This window comes from Gossypium arboreum, chromosome 12, assembly GCF_025698485.1.
Source record: "Gossypium arboreum isolate Shixiya-1 chromosome 12, ASM2569848v2, whole genome shotgun sequence".
Taxonomy (NCBI): domain Eukaryota; kingdom Viridiplantae; phylum Streptophyta; class Magnoliopsida; order Malvales; family Malvaceae; genus Gossypium; species Gossypium arboreum.
In genome coordinates this window covers 85,788,357-85,815,402 of record NC_069081.1, presented here as the reverse complement: position 1 = coordinate 85,815,402, position 27,046 = coordinate 85,788,357, and positions in this window count along the sequence as shown.

Below are 27,046 nucleotides of genomic sequence, written 5' to 3'. Positions count from 1 at the left end.
CAAAGTTGGAACAGGGGATCACGTATTCATCCTGAGCAAGTCACATACAATTGTAAATATCTCAAAATATAGAATTCCTTTGCTTTCTCTGTTTCTTTTATATGAAAGTAGACTCATTAAACTTTAATTTCACATCTCATTCAACCTCTAATTATATTCCTCCTATTTTTGGTGATTTTTCAAAATCACGTCACTGCTACCATCTAAAACAGTTTTAATGCTAATTTCACTCTTTCACACATTCTTTATGCTAACCTCATTTTACCTTATATATGTATATACCACAAATCATTTTCACCACATTTCATTCACCATAAATGTAGGTCCAAACCACAATATCACCACAAAACCATCCCGTTGAACAATTCGGATCAATCCTCGATATTTAATGGTTTCAAAGACACACCCCACCATCATACTTCGTTTAGTTCGGCTCTCTTGTACACATGGTGAACACTTAGTACCACTCATGCGACCCAACCGATTTGTCTCGTAGCTCTCTTGTCTACATGGTGTCCTTCACTTGGAATCACGCATGCGACCTAGCTACATTTATCTTTCACGTAGCTCTCTTGTCTACATGGGATACATCTCGTATCACACATGTGACCTAGCTACTCTGAGGTGTCTCGTAGCTTTCTTGTACACATGATGTGCACTCGGCATCATACATGTGACCTAGCTACGCCCTCTATTTCATTCGATCTCTCCAGAATGTTCAACCGGATCTCTCTCTATATTTATTTCCATTCTTCCAATAGTCGATTTATATTTTAACATCAGCTAGTATATTTATATAATAGGCTGAAATATAAGAATGTACATGAAATTATTGTAATATTTACATACAAACTTACCTTGGTGCAAAATGTGGAAATTTTGCAATTTAGTCCAAAACTTTTTCCTTCCCCGTTCGAGATCAATTCGCGTCTTTCTTGATCTATAATAACACATTTATCTCATTTAATACTCATACTATTTATTTCAATCCAAAAATCACATCATGGAAAAATTACATTTTGCCCCTAACTTTTCAAAATTACAATTTTGCCCCTAGGCTCGAATTTAATTTCAGCCCTTATTCTTATATTTTACGATATGCTGAACATTTTCTCTTCTACAACAACATCAAATTCTCACTCTATCATATAGTTATGAACAATAGGTATTTTTCCGATTATCTTGCTTTTACTCGTTTTCACTTAAAACCGAGTAGCACAAGTTATTTAACATAATTTAAAACCTCATATTCTATCATAAAACATCAAAATACACAAATTTCACCTATGGGTATTTTTCCAAATGTGAACCCTAGGTTAAATTATTACTAGCATAAGCTTAATCGAGCTTCCGGATTCCAAAACGTAAAGAACATTAAAAGCGGGCTTGGAATCACTTACTATGGAGCTTGAAAATTGAAGAAACCCTAGCTATGGAGAGAGGGAGAATTCGGCAGCAACTAAGGAGGATGATGATCAATTTTGTGTTATTTTTCCCATTTTATTTCATTTAATATCCAAATGACCAAAATGCCCTCCTTACTAAACTTTCAAAATTCCTTCCATGTCCTAATTTTGTCCATGAACTTAAAATTGGTCAAATTGCTATTTAAGACCTCCTAATTAATATTCCAAAACAATTTCATACTAAAAACTTCTGGGATGCAAATTTTGCAACTTATTCGATTTAGTCCCTACTTTCAATTTAAGCACTTTAGGCATAGAATTTCATCACGAAATTTTCACACAATCATGAAATCATATCATAAACCCCAAAATAATTATAAAACAATTATTTCTATCTCGGATTTGTGGTCACGAAACCACTATTCCGATTAGGCCCTGATTCGGGTTGTCACACCACATGCCCATGTGCCAGCCCGTGTCGATTTCGAACCCTGTTTCCCTAACACAAAAAAAAGCCAATTTTTAGGGTTTCTGGGCATTCTAAAGTTTATAAATACATACTAGAAGAAGACCTAGAGGAGCATGCAGAGAAGAACAAAGAAATTACTCAAAGAACACCGTTAGAATCAATTCAGAAGCAAGATCACCTTCAAGATTGAAGATCTCCAATCAACGTCTCTAGAAGTTTTTGAGTTTCTTTATGTTTTGTTGTTTTCCTAATTTTGAGATGTTTTCCTCCCAAAGTATGAACTAAATTCCCTAGATATCTAGGGAAGATGAAACCTGTGATGGATCTTGTTATTTAATTTCTGAATTACATGATAAATACTTGATTTCTTGATCTCAATTATGTCTACTTATTCCATGTTTTAATGTTTTCAGGATATTAATTCATGATTGATGTACTTATTTTAGTGGAGCAAAAGTCCCTGTTTAAGAGTAAATTTGGCATAATTGAGTGGAGTTGCATGCAATCCTAAAAATAAGACGACATAAATCTACCGGATTAGAGTCAAATCTAATAGGGGAATCCATAGATCGGGTTAATGCGACTGTCGTAACCAATTTTTTGTTTTAAAAAACAGGCGACTTTTATTTTAAGAAAACAAAAAGTGTGGGAGTCGCCACCAATCTTTTTTTTATAACGTGTGATCGGATCACCTTATGATTGATCGTTTTAATAAAACAGTTTGATTTATTAAAACAACAATTTTGGTCTACAAAATTTAAAAAAACGGGTTCGGGAGTCGGTTACGTACGAGGAAGGATTGCACCCTCGTAACACCCAAAATTGGTACCTAATTGATTAATTTATTTCTTAACGTCGAATGTTAAAAACTCAAAGAGAATTGAAAATACGATCCTTTTTTATTTAGTGTTTATTTAAAAAGAAATGCTTGAATAAATTGAAACAAGCATTAGAGGCCCTCTCTCTCAAGATAGCAAAACATCACATCCCGTAAGTTAGGACACGACATTTGAGCCCTCGAAAATAAGCTTGCCTATTAATTGTTTTATTTTAAAATTGTACTTTGATTTTTAAAAGGATATTCGATTATTTAGATCCAACGAGAAAGAAATAATAAAATAACACAGTAAAAGAAACAAAATAAAAAAAAATAAAATATAGTAAAAATAAGATGACGATAAGTATATATATATATATATATATGAATATACACAATATATATTTAAAAATGAAAGCCAAACAGTAATAGATAAATAAATAATGTTAAAATAAAATAAATTCATAAAAAGAGTTAAAATTAAACCAAAGATTAAATCAGAATTAAAACGAAATTTCGAGTCTAAACCGTAATAAACCGATAAATAGATTATGACTAAAATGAAATGCGCGTAAAGGAGAGGGAATTAGATGCGCAATATTTCAGACCTCCTCTAAACGTTGCGTTTCATTGAGCCGAAATGGAAGAAAAATAAAATCATAGGGGCAAAAATAAAAAAAAAGAAAAAAAGGGAAACGGGACCACATTGGAACCAGCCTCAAAAGCGGAAGGACTGGTGAGCAAATAACTCATTTGTCCAAAAACACGCGGATCCTAGATGGTTTGAGTCGGGTCGGTCTAATCCAGCTTAAAACAACGTCGTTTAGGGGTTTATGCACACTGACCCAAACAGCGTCGTTTCAAGCTTCTATATAAATCAAAAATTTTACAAAACTTTCATTCTATTCTTTTTTCTAAAAAAATAAATGAGTGGAGGGCTAACTTATCTCTGGCCCTTTTGCGATTTTCGACCATCGGGCCACTGTGCAGGCCGTCAGTCGCCGACGACGGCGCCGCCGTCCACGGTGGCTGGAGAGTACAAAAAGAACCTTCCCCGATTGTTTTGCTCCCGTCGTCCTAGATCTAAGATCAAAACCCTCAAAAATCCTACGAAAGTCAAAAGAAATCAAGGAAAGTTCTCGGTTTCAACCTCTCCGATCGCCGAAAGAAAGGTAAAATTTGGTATTTTTTGTATATCTATGTAAGAATAACAGTAGTTGAGAGGAAAAATAAAATGAGATCACCTTTTTAGAGAAAAAATTCTTTAATTGTTCTCTTTATTCGATTTTTCTGTGTTGTGTGTGTTCAAAGAAAAATACAATGAAATGGCTTTATAGCTGAATAATTACAACTCTTTTTCTTTTTTGTTTTTGTTCTTTTGTTGCTATTGTTACTGTTGTTGCTTTCTTTCTTTTTTTTTTTTTGCAGGTGTAGAGGCCAGTTGTGGCATACGGTGGTGGTATGGGCATGTTGACGTGGAGGCACGAGCAACGCTGGAGGCTGGTTGTGACGCAAGAGGACCCAAGGGTTTCTGTGAAAATGTCTAGTTTTTTTTTTTTGCCTGGGCTTAGGGTTTTAGTGATTTTGGGTATTGGACTGATGTAATTGGGTTAGGGATTGGGCTTGTAATTTTGGGTTTAGTTGGTTTGTAAATAGACATTTGGACCTTTAATATTTGGTTTTATTTTTTTCGGGCCCAAACCAAAATTGGCCTATTACAGCTGCCCCTCTTTGCTCATTGTCGTGTAACGAGAATGGAGCAAAGACTATAAAAGAGCCAATTTTGCCTAGACCTGCTGAGTCTCAGCGCTTCTTTTCTTCTTCTTTAAGTAATCTCGTTCCAATCCACTGTATCTTCAGAGGTATAGGAATTGGTGGTTTGATCCGCTCTAATGTAATTTCAGGGAAAAAAGATTTGTAGCTTCGATCTACACTACTGAAACTTCAAGAAGACAAGATTTGGTAATTTCAACCTGCTCCACTGCAACTTTAGGGAGATAAGGTTTGTGTATTTTTATCCCGCTCTACTGCAACTTCAGAGAGATAAGGATTGTGGCTTTGGTCTGCTCCAATATAATTTCAGAGAAAAAAGATTTGTAGCTTCGATCTACTCCGCTGGAACTTCAAGGAGGTAAGAATTGGTAATTTCAACTTGCTCCACTGCAACTTTAGGGAGATAAGGTTTACGACTTGTAGCTTCAATCTATTCCACTACAACATCAGGGAAATAAGATTCGCTATCTTCAGTCTGCTCCGCTGCAACTTCAGGGAGATAAGGCTGGTGGCTTAAATCTTCTCCACTGCAACTTCAAGAAGATAAGATTCGCCATAATTTGTAGCTTTAATCTATTCCACTATAATATTAGGAAAACAAGATTCGTTGTCTTCAGTCTACTCTGTTGTAACTTCAGGGAGATAAGACTAGTGGCTTCGATCTACTCCTGTAACACCCCGTACCCGAGACCGTCGCCGGAGTCGGACACGAGGGGTTAACGGGCTTAACCCACTCATGTTTACAGTCCACTTTAAAAATTTCCAGGCAGTTGGCTAACTGCGTCACTGTCGCCTTAAAAATCATATCTTGAGTTCCAAAACTCGAAAATCAGTTTTGTAATTTTTCCCTGAAACTAGACTCATATGTCCATCTACATATTTTTTTCTAGAATTTTTGGTTGGGCCAATTAGTACAGTTTATTAGTTAAAGTCTCCCCTGTTACAGGGTGCGACTACACTGACCTTTGCGCATTACGACATGGATATCTCCCTGTACAGGGCTTCAATACTGATGCCGTTTGTTTCTACGGAAACTAGACTCGAAAATAAATCTTTACATATATGGCATGACTTCTAATTATCTCTGGTCAATTTATAATTAATTTCAAAAGTCGGAACAGGGACTCCAGAAACCGTTCTGGCCCTGTCTCACGAAAACTTAAATATCTCTTAACATACTGTTCATTTGATCGTTTCGTTACTCTCCTATGAAAATAGACTCGTCAAGGTTAGTTTAAATAATTTATTCACTATTTAATTTCATTCCTACTATTTTTAGTGATTTTTTACATCCACATCACTGCAGCTGTCAGCATCTGTCTTTAAGGTAGGCTTTACCTATTTCACAGTTTCCATGATTCAACCAGCCCTTAAACATAAATAGCACAAAATATGATCATGATTAACCATCCCAATGGCTAATCGTTTCCAAACATTTCCATACCTCCTAATGAACAACATACAATGATTATAATACCATGCCCAAAGTATACTTAAGCCATTTTCGCATGGCTATCCAAATTTACACAAAACCGAAAGGTACATGACCTACAACAAAAGGGTAGTCCTATACATGCCATTTCAAAGTTCAACCATAATAGTATACCAAGAAGGAGCTTTGATAGTGTGGGTAACCGACTTCAAAATCCGAGTCCGATAGTGAAGAACCAAAATCTATAAAACAGAGAATCAAAGAAACGGAGTAAGCATTTAATGCTTAGTAAGTTTGAGTCATGAATTTGGACACAACCAAAGTATAGCATTTATGTAGCTAAACAGATAATTTCATATGCACAAATTCTCAATATCATACTTACTTCACATTACCAACCCTTATATTCATACACAAAGATCAACTTAGCCAAAGGCGGTAGCTCATTTATCAATCGAGCGAATACTTATTTGTAAGGGCTCAACTAATTCAAAGCACATACAAAACATACCTCATTGTTGGGATTTCACAAGTGTATTAACTGAAATTTTTATAGCAAGATCATTCATTTCGAATCACGTACCTTGAGTTTAACCGGATATAGCTACTCGTTCAAATGCCTTGGGACATAGCCGGTTAAAGTAACTTCGCACAAATGCCTTCGGACTTAACCCGAATTTAGTAACTCGCACAAATGCCTTGGATCTTAGTCCGGATTTAGTAACTCATACGAATGCCTTGGATCTTAGTCTGATATAGTCACTTAGCACAAAGCCTTCGGGACTTAGCCGGACATCATTGAAAAACCATGCACATTTATCAATAAATCATGACACATTAGTATTTCGTTTTCATTAGCAAAACTCAAACACAAGGCACTTATCACACTTGCAATTTCGGCTCAATAGCCACACACAAAGAGCATGATTTTGATTTGCTTAAAACATGATCTAATCAAATCATAATCTAAGTTCCATTACTCAAAACTTACCTCGGATGTTGTCGAGCGGCTTCAACGGCTATTCGATCACTTTTTCCTTTCCCTTATCCAACTGTGGTCCCTAAGCTCTTGAGCTAATTCGGACAAATTTAACTTATTAAAGTCTCATTTTGCTAGCTTATGGCGAATATGACAAGGAGTTTGATAGGTCATATGGCCACCTTTTAGCTCAAATACACAATGATCATACACATTTTAATCACATCAAGCAATTTAATACAATTCATTCGAACATCAAAGGAGAAGCTCAAGGTACTTAGCCCATATATATTCATTAGACATTAAAGTCACATAAGTACGAAATCATGAATCTAACTCAACACAATAGTCCACACTCTCTTTTAGCCGATTATCTAAGCCAAGATAAGGCATCAATATGCTTGCCTCTAACTGAATACATGCACACCAATCCACCTCATGTGGTCGAATATGCATGTCTATGTTGAGGCCAATTATATACTTAACACCACACATAAATGGCATACATTTTACTAACTAATGCATTACATATTGTAACTCAATACACATCAATCATTTACTTCATAACCGAAACATCATCATATGTAAATATATACCTTGAGATAGTATATATGTCATACCAATACATCATGTGCAAACATATATATATATATATGTGCAAGAGCCGAATCACAAGTTGGTCATAACCAAGTTTAAACATATATCCAAAACACAAATCTTACCTATCATGCAATAAGCATAAATCATGCTTATGGATATACCATGGCCGATACTTCCAACAACACCAAATAAAATATACTTCATGGATCTAGGGTAGACCCAAGAAAGGAACTCATAATCATCAAGATGTAAACAAACTACCATTGTTCATCTAGATTTAGCATGAAACACAACCATCACCCTTATTAATCTCCATAGCCGAAAACCTTACTTATTCCAAAGTCACAATTTCAACATGGGTTACCAACAATAACTTGATATCTCACTCAAAATCAACTAGGATTTCAAAAACTAGTATCAACTTCCTTACCTTAATATCGACCTAAGATGACCGATTGCTTCACTCCTTTCTTCCTCCTCTCAAATCGGCCAAGAAGAACCAAAGAACACAACTTGTTTTCTTTCTTCCTTAGAGTTTTCAGCCAAAAGAAGTGAAAAATGATGGACACTTTTTTTTCTCTTCTTTCCCTCAACTCACGGCAATGGGGGGGAAGGGGGAAACACTCACACCATTCCTTTTTTTTTTCCATTTCTTTATTACCCATACTCCTTATTTTATTTTTTTCTAACATACACCATTGTCACAACATGTTTTATGACATGTTTTGCCCATCACCCTTTGTCATGGCCGGCCACTAGCAATTAAAAAGGGGGAAATTGACATGCAAGTCCACCCCTTTGATTACATGCACTAATAGAGCCTTATAGATTTACCTATCACATTTCAAAAGTGTCACACATAAGTCCTATCGACTAATTTCACATGCAATTTACTAAATCAAAGCTTAAAACCTTCACACATTCATAATCACATATTTTAGACAATAGATATCATATTCAAATAATTTGGTGACTCGGTTTAGCGGTCCCGAAACCGCTTTCTGACTAGGGTCACTTTAGGGCTGTCACAACTCCACTACAACTTCAGGAAGATAAGATCCATCATTTTTTATGTACTCTATTACAACTTCAAGGATATAAGATCTATGACTTCAATTTGCTCCACTGCTACTTCAGGGAGATGAGATTTGTGGATTCACTGATCTTGTTACACCATCCACTAGGAGACATGACCTGTAGAATCGATTTCATGGGCCTATGCTTATGCTAAATGATTAGGATGCTATGATCAGAATGAATCAAATGCTCCTAACTAGATGTGTATGAATGATATTTGCATGAATGTAGAATGTTATGAGAATGATCCCTTTTTAATATTTGGGTTGTCATTGCTCGTTGTTCATCAAGGTTCTGTCACTGATATGTTATCCTGCCTTCTTTGCTCAGCTGGTATCTTTGACAGAAAATTCAAAAAAAAAAATCACAATTTGGGCTCTTCTTCCTCAAACATTTCCAACCCCTAGGTTTGGTGAGTTCTAAACAATAGTCCTGTTTCACGTTCTTGTACTATTTAGAAGCTTCTAGAGTTAAATGCAGAACTTCTTTTGTGAAAGTATTATTAGTCCATTAATCGTTGTTTCAACGCAAAATGCTTGAAAAAGACTATCACAATGAACAAGATAGAATTTTATTAAGAGCAAAGCTCGAAGTGGATAAATTAATCAAGATACCAAATTTTGCTAAAGTACAAAATGAATAAGATGAAAATAGATGCCCTAGATATCGCAGCATGAACTTCTCTATTCGAACTTCTCGAAGACCATTTCGAGCTAGATATGTGTGTAGGAGATCTAAAGTATTTTGTTAATGCCCCAAGATGTAATGTTCCTCCGTCTTGTTAATTCTGAAAGGACAAAACTACTACATGCCCCATCTTCAATCAAAATTTGAGCCGCCCGTTTTCAGGTTTTCAACTCAAAACTCTTTTGGTCTCAAGGCGCCCTTATTTACCATTCATCTCGGTTAAAATCAGCGCTCCTCCACAAAAGACCTTATTTACCACATAAAGTCCTTCCCAGTTTGGCATCCATTTCCCTCTAAAATTTTTTTGTATTAAAAAGATCTTTTTCGATACCACGTCCCCCTCATAGAATTCTCTAGGGCGAACCTTTTTATTGTAAGCTCACATCATCTGTTTTTGGTACATGTGACCATGATGGATAGCCTTTAGCCTCTTTTCTTTGATCAAGTTCAAGTGATCGTATCGAGACTAGATCTATTCTTCTTCATCTAATTTCACCTCTGAAAAAACTTAGAGAGAAGGAATCTCGACTTTAATAGGCAAAATTGCCTTCATTCTGTAGACCAAAGAGAAAGGCGTCGCCCCAGTGGAGGTCCTGACAGACGTTCGATAAGCATAGAGGGAAAATGGTAGCTTCTCATGCTAATCTTTATAAGTTTCAGTAATTTTCTCCATGATTTTCTTAATGTTCTTATTGGCTGCTTCCACCGCACCATTCATTTTTGGGCGATATGACGACGAGTTATGGTGTCTGATCCTGAATTGACTGCAGACCTCCGATATCGTACTATTGTTCAAGTTTAAAGCATTGTCAGATATGATCCTCTTTGGCATTCCGTATCGACATATAATTTATTTCTTCAAGAACTTGCTGACTGCCGACTTCGTGACATTGGCGTATGAAACGGCTTCTACCCATTTCGTGAAGTAATCAGTGACCACGAAGATGAAACGATACCCATTGGAAACTTTTGGCGATATTGACCTAATCACATCCAAGCCCCACATAGAGAAAGGCCATGGAGAAGTCATAACATGAAGAGGTGAAGGAGGCACATGAATTTTGTCTCCATAAATTTGGCACTTATGACATCTCTTGGCATAGTTAATAGAATCCCCTTCCACAGTGGACCAATAATACCCGAATCTCATAATTTGCCTGGCCATTGTGAAGCCATTAGCATGTGTTCCACAAACGCCCTCATGGACTTCTTCCAAGAATTTTTTAGCCTCAACAGCGTCTACACACCTTAATAGCACCTGATCCTTTATTTTTTTTGTATAGGATCTCCCTATCTAAGACATAGTCAGAGGCTAGTCTTCTCAACATTTTTTTATCATTCTCAGTTGTTTGGTTAGGGTATTGACAATTTTTCACGTATCGCAGTATATCGTGGTACAAGGGTGATCATTTTTTTCTTCTTCTTCGATGTTACAGTAATAGGCTGAAACTTCATAAATACTCATGTGGATAGGTTTTACATCCTCTTGTTTTTTCACTTTGATCATAGAAGCTAGAGTAGCCAAGGCATCGGCTATCTGGTTTTCATCTCGCGGTAGGTAGCTGAAGGTGATATCATCAAACTCTTCAATTAACACCAGCACTAACTTTCGATAATTGATCAATTTGGGGTCTCTTGTCTCCCATTCGCCTTTGAGCTGATAGATCACTAGTGTAGAATCCCCATATACCTCTAGCACTTTGATTTTGTGTTCTATGGTTGCACGAATACCTATGATGCATGCTTCATATTCTACCATATTGTTCGTGCAATCAAAATCCAATTTAATTGTAAAAGGATAATGATCTCCGTTTGGGGATACCAAGACTGCCCCGATTCTGTTACACACAGCATTTGAGGCTCCGTCAAAATTTAGTTTCCAAGGGTGGGCTTCTTGAGAACCTTCTTTAGTGGTTGTAATATACATCAGATCTTCGTTTGGGAAATCAAAGTTCAAAGCCTCGTAATCCTCTAGAGCTCTACTGGCCAAAAAATCTGCTATTGCACTCCCTTTTATAGCTTTCTAGTTCACATAGACTATATCAAATTCGGAAAGTAGAATTTGTCATCAATCATTCTTCCATTCAAAGCTGTTGAGTCCATCATATACTTCAGGGGGTCCAATTTCGAAATGAGCCAAGTGGTATGATATAGCATGTACTATTTTAGTCTTTGGGTTGTCCAAATTAAGGCGCAACGCAATTTCTCAATCGGAGAGTACCTTGTCTCACATTCAGTGAACTTTTTACTGAGGTAGTATATTTCTATTTTTTCCTTCTTAACTCATCATGTTGGCCAAGCACGTATCTCATGGAGTTCTCAAACACCGCCAAATAAAGTATCAGTGACTTATCTGGGTTGGGTGGAATTAGCATCGGGGCATTGGGCAAGTAATGTTTGACCTTGTCGAAAGTCTTCTGGCGTTCTTCATCCCATACATCTGGATTGTGTTTCTTAAGGAGACGGAATATAGGGTCACATTTTTCAGTTAGCTGTGAAATGAACTGGGCAATGTAATTTAATCTTTCTAGGAGACCTCGAACTTCTTTTTGAGTAAGAAGTAGAGGCAATTCTTGTATGGCCTTGAGTTTTTCTGGGTCGATCTCAATCCCTTTTTCACTGACTACGACCCTAGTAGCTTTCCAGACCTGGCTCCGAAGGTACACTTTGTTGGATTGAGCTTTAGCTGGAACTTTCTTAACCTTAAGAACAATTTCCTTAGAACTTTTGCGATCATGTCAACAGCAAAAACTTTGATTTCTTTGTGTATCATATCATGAAATAGGGTTACCATGGCTCTTTGACATATTGCTCCCGTATTTTTTAGTCCGAATGGTATCACCCTATAAAAGAACGTTCCCCACACCGTTACGAATGTGGTCTTCTCCATGTCTTTTGGATGCATCTTAATCTGATTGTATCTGGAGATACCATCTATGAAAGAGAACAGTGAGTGACCTACCGTGTTATCCACTAAGATGTTAATGTGAGGTAATGGGAAATTATCTTTCGGGCTAGCTTTATTCAAATATCTATAGTCTACACACATTCATACATTTCTATCTTTTTTAGGGATAGGGACAATGTTGGCTACCCATTCTGAGTATTTAACCACTTGTAAGAATCCAAAATCGAATTTTTTCTTGACCTTTTCTTTTATTTTCAGTAAAACATCGGGTCTCATCCTTCGGAGCTTCTGCTGCACTGGCTTACACTCTTCCTTTATGGGGAGTCAATGCACCACAATATCATTACCTAACCCGTGCATGTCTTGATAGGACCATGCTCACAATTTCTAAGCTTCACCTCTTTTTCTTTGATAGGACCATGCTCACAATTTCTGATCTTCACCACAATATCATTGAATTCTTAAAGTAACTTAATGAGGTTTCACTTCGTCTCTACGGTGATACAAGTTCTGATCTTCACCTTTTTTTCCTATCCTAAGCTTACAATTTCCACTGACTCTTTGTGAGGTAGGATTTGTTTCTCATCTTGCTCTACCATCCTCAACAAATCAGGAGATAGGTTACAGCCTCGGTCATCTTCAAAATCCTAAGAATCCTCCATACACATATCTTGCTCAAAAGGAGACTCTGAGTCATTAGCAGCGTCGCTCATATCATTGATATCTAGAGACCTGTTATGGGGATGAAGAAAGATACACAGAACAAAAAAATCTAAGAATAGTTATTTGTATGGTATGATCATAAATGAAGAACAAAATAATATTTGGAAAAAGGACCAAAGGACAAAAGAATCTAAGAACAATTATTTGTATAATATGATTATGAATGAAAGGGAAAGAATGAAAGAATATTTGCTCAAAATGATAACATTTTTTAACATAAGCCTATTTCACAAAAGATTCTTATTACTCCTAGGCCTAGAGCAATAAGTGTGTTTTGGACATTACTCTGAATTAGCTCTAAAAACTACAGGAATCTCTTCCGTGGTTCAGTTGTCCAGAACACTTCTAGGTACGTAAAGGCAAATGCCCAACAAATTCTCTTCTTCGGTTCTTTCTTCGGATATGGTGTTGATGTCCAAATTTTCCAACATTACTTCTATAGTTTCCTTTCTCAATATCCTCCGTTCAAGGAGATTAATCCCTCCTGACACAAGTGTTAGATATGTAGGGGAATATCATTGGTTCCCATTTGATCTACTCCCTACTCAAACGTGCTCTCCTCCTTTTCTTACTTCTTTTCCAACTCTTTCTTTCTTTGTCTCGCGTCCGGCCTGAATCCTAAGTCGAAGTGGTCTCATTTGTCTTTCAGCATTGGTGCCTCAACCTTCTCTTAGTGGTGTCTCCCAAGTCCTCTTCCCAATAAGGCCCCTTTCCTGATTGTTAGTTGTAGGATCATTCTCATAGTCTTGGATACTTTAGGCATTGGAATCCTGTTCCCTTCGGTAATGAATATTGCATTCACAAATTCCAAAGATCGAAAGGAACATTCAATCGCTTCATCATTTGCCTCAAGTGTCGCGCGTCATTGGTTACAGCTGCAATGATGTCTTCTTTTACATTTATCGTCACCAGCAGACCTTCTGTTACCAATTTCAATTTTTGATGCAATGATGAAGGCATTGCCCCCACTGAATGTATTTAGGGCCTCCGTAAAAAGCAGTTATACGAAGGCTTGATGCCCATCACTAGGAAGTTTACCTTGTACATGATTGGGCCGATTGAAAAGGGTATTTCAATTCTTCCAATTACTCTCTTTTCGGTGCCATCGAATGCCCTCACTATGTTATGGCATGTTTTCATGTAAGAGCTATCCACCGGTAACCTATTCAGTGTGGACAAGGGTAAAACATTTAGGGCTGATCCATTATCAATTAGTACCCCTGGCAGTGTATACCCCTTGCAACGGGTAGTGATGTGCAGAGCCTTGTCGATCCCATGCCCCCGGGTGTTATTTCATCATCATTTAAAATGATAAAATTATCGGCGCTTATGTTGTTAACCAGGCGGTCTAGCTTGTTGACAGAGATATCATTAGCGACATAAGTTTCATTTAATGCTTTCATCAATGCGCTATAATGGACCTCCGAGCTTAAGAGTAAAGCTAACACTGATATGCGAGCTGATTGTTTATACAGCTGCTCTACAACGCTATACTCGCTGTGTTGTAAAATTTTCAAGAATTCCTTAGCCTTCTCTTTATTGACAGGCTCGTTAACAGATGATTTAGGTCTGGCCGCTTTTTATTTATTTTGTTTGACTACCAAGGCTTTTCCTTTTGCGAGCTTCGATCTTGTATTTACTGAATCGTAGTGCTTCCCACTACGTGTGTAGAAACCCATATCCTGGTCCTCCATTGAAACGCCCGCCGGATTCTTCTCTCCTGGGATCATCACATTATAGTCATAATTCCAAGGAACCCTTTTGCTGTCTTTATAGGAAAGACTGCAGGTTTCAGGATTATGACCTTTGGTGCCATTTGTATTCCCACTTCATTACTTCTTGGCTGTGAGATGATGACCACCGGGTAGTTGACCTTCGTTGTCGATTCTCCCTCCGACGTACATATATTTCCTTCTTCTAGGTTTTGGACATCTTCATAAAATTCTATTTCTTTATTGTCTATCATGTTTTGCACTAGGGCCCTGAACTTGGTGCATTCTTGGATCTCAAGCCCCCTTCATTATGAAACTCACAATAGTTCCTTACCCCTTCCAATTTCTTTTTTGAATCCGGTACAATCAACCCTCTTTTTACCATCTCTTTCCAAACTCATCTTAATGGGGTTTTAACTTTCGCAACCTCACATTTGATGTTCTTGCTCCTACCTTCATTTATCTCATTTACCCCTTGGTCAGCATGATTAGGTAACGTATTTCCTGCCACATTTGGTCCTGATGGGTCGTCGAACTTCACAATTCCCATTTTTATGAACCTTTCGACTAGCTTCTTAAATGCAGTGCAATTTTCAATTGAATGCCCAGTGATTCCTACATGGTATTTGCATTGAGCATTTGCATCATATCATTTTGGAAATAGAGGTTGCATCGGTTTTAAGTAGAAAGGGGATACTATATGTGCATCGAACAGACTCTGATACAGCTCCCTATACGTCATTGGTAGAGGTATGAACTGGGGCCTTTCTGTACTTGTCCTTGTATTGAACTCCTGTCTTTGGGGGCCCTAATGGCCAGTGGTTATTGTATTTGGCTGGCTCACAATGATTTGCTTTGAATAACCCTTGTAATAAGTGCTTGCGTTATTCACCTCATTCTCCCTTTTCCTTGGGGCTGATCTCTTGGTACTTTCCCCCGCATCTATCTTCCCACTCCTCACTGTGTTTTCAATCATTTCGTTGGTCATCACTATGCCCGAGAAGCTTTTAGTGGCAGTTCCCAACATATGAGTGATGAATGGAGCTTTTAAAGTGTTGATGAAAAGTATTTTGGTTTCTTTTTCTAGGAGAGGTGGCTAGACTTGTATGGCAACTTCCCTCTTTCTTTGGGCATATTGCCTGAAGCTCTTATTTTGTTTCTTCTCCATGTTTTGCAAAGTGATTTTATCAGGGGTCATATCCGTCACGTGACTATATTGCTTCATGAAAGCTTGTGCTAGATCCTTCTATGAATTGATCTTGGTACGACTCAATTGGTTGTACCATTTGGATGCTGCCCCAACTAGACTTTCTTGGAAACAGTAAATCAATAGTTGGTCATTATTGACATAGCCTGTTATTCGTCTGCAGAACATGGTGATGCAAGCTTCAAGAAAACTAGTCCCGTTATACTTCTCAAACTCCAAAGTTTTGAACTTGAGGGGAAACACTAGGTCCGGAACCAAGCTCAAATTCTTAGCATTTTTCCACCATGATAGTCGGTGTTTTCTATTTCTTTAAATTTTTCTTCTAACTATCTACACCAATCTTCAAGTTGTTTCGGGAGCTCCACCCTTACCTTTTCTATTTCTACCATATCATCGAGATCAGGGACAACGGGATTAGTTGGGTTATCCTCCAGATTAGAGCCTGAGCTGACTTGGTAATTCATCAGCATCGAAACATCAGCCTGAAACTATTGGGACCTGATTGTAATAGATGGCCTTCGTGCGTACACCTCAGGTTGTGTTTGAACATTTGTCAGGGTAAAACCCGAGGGGTAAAGAGGATCTTCGTTATCATCTTCAGCATTGACCATAGGGTTCTTTCTTTTTTCTAGCCCGCTAGTCAGTAGTTGTGTTAATTAGTTCATCATATTCCTCTGGGATTCTACCATTAGATCCCTCATATCTTACTGGATTTGGGCCAATTATTCTTGCATTTTTGTTTTCAGTTGCTCTTACATTTCCTTTTGGAGCTATTCTACCTTTCCAATATTTGATCCATAACTTTTGTCTTGGCTCGAGTACTGTAACGATGTTTAGTTGGTGGATTTTTGTCGGCTTCTAAATTAACTGAAATAATTTTTAATTAATTAGGGTCTTTTTGTGATATTTAATGCATATGATACGATGTAATGCAAATGCATGAGATGAATGCAAAAAGACATCGACTCTGATTCAATTCCATTTAGAATAACTTTACTAGAAAATAAAATTCTTTACATAAAACGGATTACATATATGGCTTAGCCCTGATGCTCAAAGTTTTAACTTTCCCAAGAAACCAAGCTAGCTCTTGGCCCCGATCTGATTCTAATTCATACTTTACACTTAGCACATCAACTTGAACAGCTAAAGTCTATAAATGATCGACCACCTTCCATATCTGAACCACAACTTCACCCATAATATAATCTCTGTTTCTAACTTGATCTTGAGAACGGTGGAGTTGCTCTTTCCAATGCTCATCATTTACTTCAAAAAGTTCAACCCGGAGTTTGCAGTTTTGTAACACGGTCTCGAGTTCTTCTATCTTCCTTTTCAGCTCTTCAATCTTGTTCAAGCTTGCCTTTAGCTCTATTGCAAAGTTGCAACTTCGATGTTGATGAAGCAACCTTTCAAGTTCTGTTATTCTAGCCTTTAACTCAGTTTTTTCACTTTGGCTTTCTGACAAACTCTTTTCTACGACCTCTTTTCGAACCTGAGCATATTGAATTTTTCTCTCTCATTGATCGGCTCTGGTCTTTTCTTCTTAAATCTCTTGCCACCATTGCTCTGACGTCTTCCCTAATCCGGCGATTCTCATCGATAAACGTAACTTTTTATAGTTCATTTTCAGGCTATCTAGATCTTCTTCGGCCTTATTCTTTCCCTTTCTTAATTTCTTGGCTTCTAGTTTCTGAACATCAACATCTAATCTAAAATGCATTTTTTCCTCCAGTTGTTCTATTTTCTTTCCTCGATCCGAATTTCTTTTCTTGAAATCCTACTTTATGATCTCTATCTCGAATGGGACCACTTGTAAGTATTATACCATCGATCGCACGCCTTCTTGACTTGGCCCGGGGATGTTGTTGTTGATTCTTTTACTTTACCACCCATTATACTCAGGGGTCATCATCAGACCTACGACTAATCTTTTCATTCTGCGAGTCTGGTTCCAAGTGTTAGACATTTTCCGTACCTTTTTCTTATAGTTATCCCCCTATACGAAAACTCGCACTAAGTTAGCCCATGGGTTGCTGGTATAAACTGTCTTGAACTGTACTGCCTCAAAATGAGTAAAGGAGTGTATTTGACGGCTCCCCAAATCCCAAGTAGGGGGACCCAGTCAAAATCCCCACACCGGTACAGAATTTCATCGGGGACGATCCAAGTGGCTCTCCACTCAACATCTTCTTCTTGGAAATTTTGAAGGATCACTATCCATCTTTCCTCTGATATATCATCCCGCCTCGGTGTAGCTACTATTTCTTTCAAGGAAGAATAATTCTCAGAGAATACCAGATACGAAACTTTGTCCACTTTCCAGAAATGGCTGTGGAACCAAGCTAGTAATAATTGTGCTCATCTGATGAATCTTACCTCACCCGCTCTCTGACATACGTTTAAAGATCTGAATGTTTTGGCCAAAATCACGGGAACTAGCATGACCCTCTTATCAAGTCTGTCAAAAAAATCAGAAACCACTTCATCTACGTACCCTAGCACTATAGGGAAAACAATCAGCCCATAAATGCTCAAAGAAAAAACATCAACCCTTTTTTTTACATCTAGGTGTACCAAAATCAAATCTCACAAGCTTTTCCAGGGAATATATTTGCTTCCTCCTTTTTGCTTGATACGAGCCGCGACCCACAGTTTACTCATTCCCGTGATATTCATTAATTTCTTCACAAAATTCGGGACATTAGCTGCTCTAGAATAGGTCTTGTCACCTTGAATCTTTGGACAACGAAGCTGGGATGTATACTCCTCTACTGTAGGCACCAAATCCACATTCCCAAAGGTAAAACAACTATAGACAGGATTCCAAAATTGAGCCAGAGCTCAAAGCAAGTGCTTGTCCACCTTGATGTCGAGTAGATAGGGCAAATCACCATAATTACTATAAAATAGCTACTTGACTCCATCGTCCCAATTGACCCATATCTCTTTCAATTCTTTGAGATCATTTTGTGTCACACTGATACGGGTAAAGTCCTATAATTCTAATGTGTACCCCTCTGCCAAACTGTCACCCTTTTCCAATTGTGTTTTCCCTGACCATATACGGACAGTCGCATTATCCTCCACTTTATCAAGAAAATTATTCTCCATTGCAAGCTCTCTATTTAGTAATCGAACGTGAATCGACACCTTTTTTTCTATGATGAAAATGTCATGCAATCACAGTCAAAACAAACAAAACAAGTCAGTCTACAAAACTAGAATTCAAAGTAAGCAAGGAATAATAAAGCGCCTATTTGGATAACCACTAATGATTCGGCGCGGCTCTACCTAGGGTGGACCCTTGTGGCTCACTATATGTGGTTCGATTCTAAAGAAAGGGTACTTGAACCAGCAAAGACATAGGTATGGATGTATCCTGAAAGTGATCCACTATCCTACACGGAGGTGAAGACCTCATGAAGGAATAGTTTCGCCCTCCCACTTAAAAGGGTAAGATCGGATGGTCATGCAATGCAATATACAAAAATATCTAAAGACTCGAACTAATAAAGATCACAAAAAAGACAGATGAAATGCGATAAAAGGATCGTATTTTAAATTGAATTTTTTAATTTTCAACGAAAAGACAAAAAATAATCAATTTGCTGCTTGACTCTCTTATTACGTCCCCAGTGGAGTCGCCAAGCTGTCGTAACCATTTTTTATTTTGAAAAATAGTCGACTCTTATTTTAAGAAAACAAAAAGTGTGGGAGTCGCCGCCAATCTTTTTTTTTATAAGGTGTGATCGGGTCACCTTATGATTGATCGTTTTAATAAAATATTTTGATTTACTAAAACAACAATTTTGGTCTACAAAATTCGAGAAAACAGGTTCGGGAGTCGGTTACGTACGAGAAAGGATTAGCACCCTTGTAACACCCAAAATTGGTACCTAATTTATTAATTTATATCTTAATGTCGAAAGTTGAAAACTCAAAGAAAAATAAAAATACGATCTTTTTTTATTTAGTGTTGATTTAAAAAGAAATGCTTGAATAAATTGAAATGAGCATTAAAGGCTCTCTCGTCTCGATATAACAAAATGTCACATTCCGTAAGTTAGGATACGACATTTGAGCCCTCGAAAATAAGCTTACCTATTAATTGTTTTATTTTAAAATTGTACTTTGATTTTTTAAAAAGATATTCGATTATTTAGATCCAACGAGAAAGATCAAAACCCTGTAAGTTAGGGCACGGCCTTCTCGAGTTTCTAAACACAGAATATTACTTTTATTTTTATTTAAAACTCATATATTTTGAAATTTGAAAGGATATTTGGCAATTTAGATTTGACGAGAAAAATCGAAACCCCGTAAGTTAGGGTATGATTTCTCGAATCTCAAAAATGCGAAATATTGCCTATTTTTTAAAAATTTTCCTTTCTCTTCGAATGATAACAAGTGTAATGCTACGAAACAATGGGTATTTTTTTCATTTAACGTATAGAATAAATGCAGCTAATTATTTAAAAGAAATGCACGATATAGTGATGATAAATCGATATAAATGACCATAGAGATGGAATATTGAGATAATAAAGCATGAGTGAATAAGAGTATATTCTAAAGAGAATATCATAATCAAAGTAAATAAGTAAAAAATGTAAAAACAAATAAACGAGAAAAGCATGACTAGAATACACGACTTAAAAAATTATAAAAAGAAATAATAAAATAACATAGTAAAAGAAACAAAATAAAAAATAAAATATAGTAAAAATAAGATGACGATGTAACAAGATATATATATATGAATATACACAATATATATTTAAAAATGAAAGCCAAACAATAATAGATAAATAAATAATATTTGTAATGGGGCCACTTAGCCCGAGCCCAAAACCATAAGATAAACAAAAATAAAATGTCCACTGTCCAATTTACAAAGCCCAAAATCATAACCCGAGGCCAACACATAATACCCAACTAAACCCAAAATCTAAAACCTAGCCCAACAAATACATGGCCCAACTGGCCCGAAAGTTAAAAACTAAGAAACCCTAAGGTTTCTTTAGGTGCGCTGCAACCCCCAACGCCACCTCCGTACGGCCTTCGTGCGCCCATAGCCTGGCCCTGTACCCTCCCTGTCATCGCACGCCACATCACCTCCTCCGTACACCACAGCTGGCCGAGCACCTGCAAGCAAATGCAAAAACAACACAGCAAAGAGAAAAAAGAAAACGAATTTGTATTTTCTTTTCAATATTTTTCTGTTTTCGGCTATAAAAACCATGTAATAATCAATGTATTTTTTTACGCATACAAAGCAATCAAATAGAAAAAGTAAATACTGGAAAGTGGTTCATTCACTTTTTTTTCTCTCTTATTTTTCTCCTTCATTTCTTACTTATTTTTTTTTGATCTATTATACTAACTAAAAAAAGAGAGAGAGAGAGAGAGAAGAAAGCTCTCTCACCTGTTGATTTGGTGTCGACCTAGTCGACATTTGCTCCTCCGATCCAAAGGCAGACAGATCCCTTGGGATCAGGTTAAAGCCTCGACGGAGATGGAGGCATATTAGGCGCCGACAAAGCCCAATTGACTGAAAAGGGAGGAGAGGCTATAAGGGTTTTGAAAAAAACTTTAAAGCTTTTTTGGAAATATGATCTACCAAATGAAATTTTTAGGGCAAATCTTAGTTTACATATATGTGTGGAACGACATCGTTTTAAGCCAATTTCAATGGCTTTCAAACGACACCTTATAGGATACCCGTTTCGACCCGACCTGATGGCCCTAGGATCCGCGCGTTTCTGTAAAGGGAGGATATTTGTGCGTTAGTCCTTCCCCTTTTGCGTTAGCGTTCAATTAGGCCCTGTTCACATTTTCTTTATTTTTTAAATTCATCCCTCAAGTTCGCGTATAAATGCAATTTAACCCGCGCCTCAACGCAGTGCTTTGGGAGCTGGTATATTTTCAGTTTTGGTCCCTATTCGTTCCCGCGCATTGCGCGTTGGTCCCCTTTTAATTTCAATAGTTTATTTTATTTATAAATCATCCCTTTCATTTTAATTTTATTTTAATTGAGTCCTTTTGATATTCATTTCATTTTTTAATTCTCTTAATACTTATTTTTATATGTGAATGCATACTTTTTGAGTTTTCATGATGATTTTACCCTTTTTCATATAAAATCTTTATTTTAAGGTTTTTTATCGTATTATTTAAAAAAATTGTATAATACTTCACTGAATATTCTTATATATTATTATGCATATGCAGTTCATGATAAACTTAGTTTTTATTCTACATATATATATTATTAATTCTATGTTACTTTATATACATAATCTCTTTTAAATCTACTTATATATATATTTTTAAACCTTATGTATATATAATATATTTTATTATACATTTTGTCATTTTAAAAACCTTTCATATTGTATATGTTATTTAAATTATTTTTCTTTTTTATTATATGTATATGGTCATCTTTAAATAGATATTTCATTTTAAAAAATATTTTGTACATTATTTGACTCAAATTTCCTCTTTTATAATATCTATTTTAATAATAAGTTATGTATATACTTATATATATATATATATATATATATATATATTATTTCAAATTTTGCATGTGTCATTCACTTATAATTTTTATATATAGTTTTTATATCGTTTAGCATCGCATTAGTTCCTAGTGTCTATCTTTGTTTTGTATATCATGTGTGTTCTCTAGATTTTTATATTGTTTTATATGTTATTATTTCATGTTGTTAATTAGTTTTTGGTGTTACTTTCTCAATTTTATTATTTTATGTTCGAAAGCTTACTGTTGTTTGCTTTGATATGTTCCTTTGATATGTTTTTGGTGTATTTATTAATTCGTTTTTATGTTTATGCTATTATCCTTCATGAAGTATAGTACATTATTCATGTATGTTGTCACATGCTTATAATTTCACCTCACGATCATATTACGATTGAAATTTTCAACTTATTAATCCCAAACTAATTATTCCATTTTATTTCAAGTCAAATTAATGTGTTTTGAGCTAGTTCTACAATTGTTTATTTGAAAATTTACTAAAACAAAGGTAATGATTGATGTTTAGAAACTCGAGGAATCGTGCCCTACCATGCTGGGTTTCGATTTTTCGTTTGTCCAAAAAAATCAAATGTTCCTTTGAAATTTCATCTGTATTTTCTAAATTCTAAAATAAGGCAATGTTCAATGTTTGGAAATTCGAGAAATCGTGCCCCACGTGCTGGGTTTCGTTTTTTTTCGTTGGACCAAATAAGCGAACATCTTTTTGTAATTTTCAAGAGTATGGGCTTTTAAATTTCGGAATTAATCATAGTTTCGAGGGTTTAAAGGATCGTGTCCTAACGTGCTGGATGTGATACTGCATTCCTTTGAAACAAGCGAATCTTGACGTCTAATTTGAGTCATTCAAGTGTTTTAAAAGAAATCGTACTTCAAAATATTTTTTTTAGACATAAGGACATTATTTAATCAATTCGGTACCAATTTTGGGCGTAGCGAGGGTGCTAATCCTTCCTCGTACGTAACCGGCTCCCGAACCCGTTTTCTCAAATTTCGTAGGCCAAAATTGATTTAAATGGAATAAAATATTTCATTAAGGTGATCCAATCACACCAAAACAAAAGATTGGTGGCGACTCCCCATTTGGTTTTAAAAGTCGATCCTCGTTTTTTTTCTAAAAAAAATGGTTTTGACAATATTAAAATAAAATAAATTCATAAAAAGGGTTAAAATTAAACAAAGGATTAAATCGAAATTAAAATGAAATTTTGAGTCTAAATCGTAATAAACCGATAAATAGATTAGGACTAAAATGAAATATGCGTAAAGGAGGGGAATTAGATGCGCAATATTCCAAACCTCCTCTAAACGCCGCGTTTCATTAAGCCAAAATGGAAGAAAAATAAAATCATAGGGGCAAAATTTAAAAAAAAAAAGAAATAAAAGGGAAACGAGTCCATATTGGAACCAGTCTCAAAAGCGAAAGGACTGATGATGAAACTAACCCATTTGTCCAAAAACACGCGGATCCTAGGTGGTTCAGGTCAGGTCGGTCTAATCCAGCTCAAAATGACGTCGTTTAAGGGTTTATGCACACTGACCCAAACGGCGCCGTTTCGAGCTTCTATATAAATAAAAAATTTTACAAAATTTCATTTTATTCTTTTTTCTAAAAAAAAAAACTTGAAAGGAGGGCTAATTTCTCTCTGGCCATTTTGTGATTTCTGACCATTAGGCCACCGTGCCGGCTATTGGTCGTCGACGATGGCGCCGTAGTCCACGATGGCTGGAGAGTACAAAAAGAACCTTCCCCGATCATTTTGCTCCCCTCGTCCTAGATCTAAGATCAAAACCCTCAAAAATCCTACAAAAGTCAAAAGAAATCAAGGAAAGCTCTCGGTTTCAACCTCTCTGATTGCCAAAAGAAAGGTAAAAGTTGGTATTTTTTGTATATCTATGTAAGAATGACAGTAGTTCAGAGGAAAAATAAAATGGGATCACCTTTTTAGAGAAAAAATTCTTTGATTGTTCTCTTTATTCGATTTCTCTATGTTGTGTGTGTTCAAAGAAAAATACAATGAAATGGCTTTATAGCCGAATGGTTACAACTCTTTTTATTTTTTGTTTTTTTTCTTTTGTTGCAATTGTTGTTGTTGTTGCTATCTTTTTTTTTTTTTTGCAGGTGCAAAGGCCAGCTGTGGCATGCGGTGGTGGTACGGGCGTGTTGACGTGGAGGCACGAGCGGCGTTGGAGGCTGGTTGCAACATAAGAGGACCCTAGGGTTTCTGTGAAAATGTCTAGTTTTTGGTCCTAGGCTTAGGGTTTTAGTGATTTTTGGTATTGGACTAATGTAATTGGGTTAGGGATTAGGCTTGTAATTTTGGGTTTAGTTGGTTTCTAAATGGACATTTGGACCTTTATTATTTGGTTTTTTTCGGGCCTACACCAAAATTGGCCTATTGCAGTGACAATAGGGTTTTAATTAGAAAAAGATTCCAATTAATCAACCTAGAGTCAGAGTGTGTAACAGCCCGGTTTTAGCTAAATCGAAACAGTGATTTCAGAACCACAAATGAGATCGCAATATTATTTTAATATTATTTTATGTGTTTATAGCATGTGATTAAATATGTGTGAAAATTTCATGAGTTAATTTTATCGTTTAAAAGCTCAATTTGAGAAAAAGAACTAAATCGCGTAAAATGAAAAAGTTGCATTCTACTTGTTTAAAGTTCTTAATTGCCTTGGTTTATTAAATAAAAGGTCATTAAGTTGATATTAGACCATTGATAGTATGACTGGCATGGTTTATGTGAAATAATAATGTTTTAAGTAAGGTTAAATTTGTAAATTGGTTAAAAATGAATTATTAAGTAAAACAAAATCAAATTATGGTTTCATTATCATCTTTATAGCTAATTTGGAAGGGAGAATAAGAAAAACTAGGGTTCTTCATTTGGCCTAGTATATTCAAGCAATTAAGGTACGATTTTGATCCCTTTTTTATGATTTCTACGTTTTTGTGATCGTTGCTTTGAGCACTAGCTATCTCAGGGACTAATTTGCAAAAATGCTTAATTTTTTGAAAGATTCCATTGATAAATTCATGTGTTTTTGAATGATTGATGATGAATTATGAAAGCTTAGTGATAGATATCTATGTTTTGTAAAGTGATTTTGAGTAAAAATGCATATTAGGGATTAAATTGTGAAAAGATGAAAATATGGGGTTAAAAATGTAAATAAATGTGAAATATGGGCTGCTAAGGGTACTATAGTAATTCGGAACACATGGGTTTGAATTGAATTAGAGTAATTTTGTGTTTATTGAAATAAGGACTAAATTGTAAGAAATGTGAAACTTTAGGGGCTAAAGTGAAAAAATGCCCAAATAGGTATTTTGGATGAAATTGAATGGTTTGGTGATTAAATGAGTTGATTTTGAAGTTTATAGATCAAGAAAGAAAGAAATCGGATTTAGATCGGAGGAAATCGAAAGTTGTCGAGTAGTCGATCCGATTTGTTCATTGTATATACGAGGTAAGTTCATATGCAAATAAATGTCTTTAAATTGATTTATACATGTTTAATTGTCATTAGATCATTATGAATGTTGAACTAGCAAGTATGAGCAAGAATTGATAGAGTTATGACATCCGAAAGTCTCGTACGAACCTTAGGAATAGTATAGGATACAAATGTCATGACATTAGGTTACTGAGATGTGATTACCTGTAAGACCATGTCTGGGACATTGGCATGTATTGTGATTACGTGTAAGACCATATCTAGGACATTGGCATCGTTATTCCATTTCGTGTAAGACCCTGACCGTGACAGTGGCATCGATATGTGATAACATGTAAGACTATATCTGGGATATGGCATTGTACGAGCTTTATGTGATTTTTGAGTATCCTTAACGATTCCGAATGGTTTAACGGGCTAAGTCAAGTCGAGAAAGAATGTGTGAATGAGTTAAATGGACCAAGTACGTAGGAGATTCATACGAGTAATGAAAAGGAAGAAATTGATGAATTCAATTATGATATTGAATATGTGTACAATGAGAAAGGTTTGTGATCTTATAAATGTTTATTCATGGTTGCCTATGGATGGAAATGATATTGATTCATGTGATAATTTATTTGTATATGGCTTACTAAGCTTTTAAAGCTTACTTTGTGTTCTTTCCTTGTTTTTTAGATAATCAAAGCTAGCTCGGACTCGGGGATCATCGGGAAACGTCATCACACTATCGATCATCTTGTTAGTATTTTTGAAGTTTTGTATATATGGTATATGGCATGTATAGGCTAGTGTCATTTTGGTATGTTTTGAACTTTGAATTTAGCCATGTGAGTTGGCTTGTAAATGGTGTTATCGATGAAGTTGAATTTGACTTATGTTATGAGTTAATATGTGATATGTGATGTATTTATGATGCCTTATATTTTGGTAGACATGATATGGTTATCTTAATGGGATGATGAATAAGTATTTAGTAAATTGTCAATAATGTGTTATGGTTTGAGAAATGGTAAGCTTTGGTAGAATTTTAGATGATGTTTGGATGCCATTTTGGTTTAGTAAATGCTTGATGATTTGGGTTATGTCTAAATGTGGATATTAGTTAAAGTATCAATTTGATTTGGCATGTTTTTGGTTGTGAAATTGAGTGGTGAAAAGGATGATGTATAAATGGCATGAAAAGTGTATGAAATAGCATCTTTTGGTTGCCTATTAATGTA